The following is a 5,233-nucleotide window of genomic DNA, read 5'->3' as shown; positions in this document are numbered from 1 at the left end:
GCTGTCAATCTTTTGCATTTTTCCCACTAGTTCTTGACAGGTCCTGTGACCAAAGGATACGTTTTCTTGAGCTCTTTCCAAAGGAACCTATTCAAAAGTAACAATTTCCTTGCCTATTTGGATCTATTCCCGCAGCAGCTTGAGGCTGAGTCCCTTGCTCAGTGATGGGGGTCGGGGTGGAGGGGGCGCTATTCCCGCAGCCGACAAGCCTCAGGCATGTTATAAAGCATTTGGAAACCAGAATAGCCGCCTTGGGAGCATATGCGGGGAAGTTCCAAGACATTGCACAAGAGGAAAAGGGAAAGCAAGAAAAGGGTAATTTCATTCTTTTCCCTTGATTGCCCCTCGCAGAACTTTCCCTGCCCTCCCTCCACGAGGGGTTAGCCAGGGCAGCTGGTTGCAAGGCTGCAGCTGTTCTGAGTTGTTGACTTTAGCTTAGGAGAGGGTCCCTTGTGGGAAACGATGCAGTATCTGCACCCGGGAATGGGCTTACAGGTGTTGGGGAAATGTTTTCTTTCCTCGCCGTTACGTGACACTCTGTAACAGACAAGCTATTATGTCGGACCGGCTGATGTCAGGGAAATTTGGGTTTTACCGGGCCCCGGGCCTCTCCCTTGCCCCGTTCATCTCACACCTGGAGCCGCTGAAAAAGGTTTGCTTATTGCTTGAGCCGAACGAGGGTGCATTTTCCCGATATTCTTGTCAACCTGCTCCCTGCAAACGGCGCTGGGTACGTCCACAGAGAGGGAATACCGGGTCCAGGACCTTTAACAGGCTGCTTCAAGTAGGCCGGATTGAAATGGGTTTTTAAAAATATGGGTGTGTGACAAATATTACCTTTTCAAGAGAAAAGAGCCTACTTGAGTCAAAACAAGGAGGCCTGGTATTTGTTTGTTTGATGAAACAAACAGTGAAAAATGCTTGAATTTGGGTCCCAGGTTCGGCCTGAGCACATGCTGATGTCTGTTGCTGACCTCACTATGGGGTTTCAGTCGCTGGTGGTGTGGGTCACGTGTGCAGGTCACACTCAGTGCAGTAATTTGAACATATTAATACCAGCAAAGAGTTCCCCCCCCCCCGCCCCCCACAACTCCTTTTCCCCTTAGACTTTGGGTAACTGGGGCTCCTCCTCTGCTCCACCTGAGACCCCTCCTTCCATACCACCAAGACCCTTCTAGACTGTGCTTTGACACCGGACTTTCCTACCCAAAAGGTCCTGGCCCCGTGTCAACCCTGGTGCCACACCCTTGTGGTGAGCTGTGGCTCTATTTATTTGAAGGTGAAGGGGGAGAAATGACAGAGACTGAAATCCTGTGCGTGTACTCAGAGATCCTCAAAACGCAGCTCAGAGCTGGGTGAGAGGACATGGGGTGGTCACAGTTCATGTGGGTTGCCTAAATATCTAATATCACAGATATTTAGAATGAGGCTTATCTTAGTTGGCCAGTTTGCTGTGGCAGGTACCACTCAATGGGTGGCTTAAACAATAGGCATTACTGTCTTATGGTTTTTAGAGGCTACAAGTCCAAAATCAAGGCATTCATGGGCCATGCCTTGTCCCAGAGTCTGTGGCATTCTGGGTCACCACAATTCTTGGGGTTCCTTGGCTTGCATCTCTGCCTCCACCACACAAGGATCTGTCTCTGTGATGGTCTGAAGGTATACGTACCCCAGAAAAATAGGTTCTTAAATCTAATCCATTTATGTGGGTATGAACCCACTGTAAGTAGGGGCTTGGGAAGAAGTTGCTTCAGTTAAAGCATGGCCCACCTCAAAAAGGACTATTGGAGTCCTTTATAAATGGAATGAATACAGAAAGAGAAGAAAAACGAAACAAAACAAAACAAAACACATGGAAGCAAGAAGCTGCAATCAAAGAAACCTGAAAGAGAAGGGAGAGACCAGCAGATGCTGCCCTGTGCTTTGCCATGTGACAGAGGAGCTCAGGATTGCTGGTAGCCAGTCTCTGGGAAGAGAACAGTGCCTTGATTTGGACATTTTCTTGGCCTCAAGCAGTAAGCCAATAAATTTGCATTGTTTAAACCAACCCATTTCATAGTATCTGCTTTAAGCAGTCTAGGAAGTTGAAGGATTCTCCTTGATCTCCTCCTGTGGCTTTCTCTGACTTCGTACATCTGAATTTCTTTTACCTTATAAGGACTCCAGTTGCATGGATTAAGGGCCACCCTGATCCAATTTGGCCTCATCTAAATAGTATCTTAGGAGATCCTGTTCATAAATGAGTGAGTACTTAACTAATTATAACGTCTTCAAAAATGCTATTTACAGATGGGTTCATACCCACAGGACCAGGGGTTGGGACTTGAACATGTCTCTATGGGGGATGCGATTCAATCTCAACAGGCCTGCATAACATACTGTCTCTCCTCTCTGCTGTGCAATGCTTCAAAAGAGATGAATGAACGTGAGTTTTAATGAAAAAAAAAAATACAGGTTAAGTTTCCTACTCATTCCAAATCCTAAAAGCAGGTGCACAGGAAATGAGACTGGAGGAAAGCAGAATGTGAAATGGACCAATTTAGTTTCCCCTTTTAAGGGATGTGAATTGCTTCCCACAGCAGATAGCATATTTATTCAAATGTTATTCAATGATAATTTGAATTTTCGGAAGTTGTTTTATTTGGGTAAAATACATCCAAAAGATCAGCAGTAACCTTTTGTTGCAGTACCACAAATGATGAACTCTATTTAAAGAAACCTATGAAGTGTGCCGGGGTCTTGGAGGCTAAGTAGGATCGGGGTCATACATAGCCACAACTCTTAGTTCAATCAGACTCGTGGGCTGATTTGACAATTCATCTATAGTACCCAGTCTAGTAACCACTCAATAAACACAGCATTTAAAAAATCGACCCTGTGTCTGGAAATGTGATCACAGTAGTTGATCCAATAGTCCAAGACCAAATTTCCTGGTATTTTCATCGCATAGAAAACCAACCTGGGATCTCAAAGCCTGACTTGCCATAGATACTTTAACATGATAAAATGGAGCTAACGTCTCCATTTCCTGTGCAAGTCACTTAGCAATGACACTTTGCATTGGTGTGCAATTGTTACAATTGATGACAGAATATTAAAATATTAATGTTAACCATAGTCTATAGTTTGCATTCACTATTTTTTCCCCCATATACCACCCTATTATTAACACCTTGTAGTAGTGACGTACATTTGTTCTAGTTTGTGTCGGAGCATTCTTGTACAATTTGTACAATTAACCACAGTCATCTTCCACAACAGGGTTCACTATGTGATACAGTCCCATGCTTTACAAAATTTATTCTTTACTTGGGTTGTCATGAGAAAAATTTGAAAAGCACGAACCTAAGACAAGTGATTTGATGGTGGATTTCTAGGCACATAACAGGCATCAGGAGAGAAGCTGAGGGGCAAGAGACCTTCTTTGCATAACTTCCACTACCCCATTTAGGCAGCTACCCTCCCACTTTGCCCACTCATTATGCTCATCCCTCCTTGTGTTGCTCATTTGTCTTTGCTTTGTAGAGGTCCATGATGAAATCAAACTATTCCTCAGTGAATAATACTGTTCTGCTTGTAAGATGTTTTTATCCACATTCTCCCACTTAATTATGGATTCTAGAGTCCAGATTCAAGGCCCATCCCAGAGGAGAGGCTGTCTTTCTGCCTCTAAGTGGCCTCCAGCATGACCTTATCTAGTGGGGTTTTATATTCAATGTTAATATGGTCATACAGAAGTTCTTTCCTGTGTATGATTAACTAAATAGTCTTCTCTTTTTAACTTTTGTAGTTAGATTGCTATTGCTTTACTGGAGCAAATGTACAATTGGTGTCATGACATCTTCAGTAGTGAAGGGTTGAATTAGAAGGGGATAAAATTGAGCAAGTCGGAATGGCACTGTAGAATTAGCATAACAGGTAAAAGATGGCTCCTTGCTGCTAAGCAGCTCGATAGAGGAAGGAGTGACCCAGCATTGTCGTCCCTTCAGGCTTCTGGGGTACTCCCTGAGGAATCACAGACTCAAGTGACCAACTGCTTCCCAAGGGGCTGTTCATTTTTAGTGCTATTTCACCACCATTCCAGAGCCCAACTATTGCCACTCTGGGGTCCTGCTGTTGCTAATTTAATTCCATTCATTTCAATCCCATTGCTACTAGGTAAAAGCTTACCAGTATTACTCCCTTGAAAATCTATTGAGACAGAGTGGAACTCGTAGATAAAAAGGGGGAGGGCTTACCTCTAGGGTGTTTGGTTACTGGAACCTATTTCTTTTCAGACGTCTTCTATCACGTAAGACCTGGCCCATGCCAAGGAGGGAGCCATATTGGATTTGTTGTCCTGGCCGAAAGCTCCCTACACTCACCTAAATCTGCAGTGGAGAAATCCTGGGCTCAGAAGGAGTTAAGCCATGTATCTGCACAGTGTGGCTTTGTTCTGGCAATGTCCCATCAGTTTAGGTCATTCCTGATGATTTCACTCTCCCGGTGACATCAGGTTCCAATCTCCTGAAGGTGAATTCATGTGCGAGTGCTTCGAGACACTCGCTTCCTGAGTTCCAGGCCATTCCCACTGGTGTGTGGACAGAGAGTGTCTCTCTCAGGCCACAGTCTGGCTGTGCACTCATTTGTGCTTAGCGTGTCGAATTACCAGGCTGACATGACCTCACCAGCTGGCATAGCCCAGCTCAGAAATGGAATGTGCTGGTTGCAAGCAAAAAACTGAAAGCTGACATTAACTCCCCCTCCACCAGGCCCAGGTACAAAATAAAAGCGTTAAAGGGATGTCTTGTCTGAGTCTCATTTTGATATTTTTCTAAGTTGCTCTCTCCCTCTATTCCTTTTAGGTAGCCTGCCTGTGGATTGTAGTTTTTAGTCTTTATTGTAGTTTTCAGTAAGTAATACCCACTAACTCTTGAAATTGTTTGACTGCTGATGGTATGAATTAAATCTAAGATCTTAAAACCATTTTGTGTAGCTATCTTGGCAAGTCTGTGAAATAAAGGAACCTATTCACCTTCTAAGATAATTTCTTTTCCTTTGCCTTTGAAATGTCATGAACGAATAAAAGGGTGGACATGAAAACAGCTTGGGCTTGTTGGTCAGGTGCCAGGAGTTGGCTTTGACAATGAAGGTGATGCTGTCTATATACGTGCCCAAAGTTTTCAGGGGTGCACATGCCTCTAAGGCATTGCTGGAAGGCTCTCCAGAGTTTGTTTAGTCCGTGGCCATTGTA

General features: G+C 44.3%; 1 long non-coding RNA gene across 1 annotated transcript; it reads left to right on the top strand.

Annotated features, from left to right (window-relative positions):
- Positions 1–608: 608 nt before the first annotated feature.
- On the top strand, positions 609–4,776 carry LOC143679256 (uncharacterized). Its single transcript, XR_013173614.1, has 3 exons — positions 609–730; positions 2,159–2,243; positions 4,278–4,776. It is a non-coding gene; the product is annotated as an uncharacterized LOC143679256 (long non-coding RNA).
- Positions 4,777–5,233: the final 457 nt, after the last annotated feature.

Source organism: Tamandua tetradactyla, chromosome 4 (assembly GCF_023851605.1).
Source record: "Tamandua tetradactyla isolate mTamTet1 chromosome 4, mTamTet1.pri, whole genome shotgun sequence".
In the NCBI taxonomy this organism is placed as follows: domain Eukaryota; kingdom Metazoa; phylum Chordata; class Mammalia; order Pilosa; family Myrmecophagidae; genus Tamandua; species Tamandua tetradactyla.
Note: the sequence above shows the minus strand (reverse complement) of the source record. Positions and strands in the feature narration are given on the sequence as shown.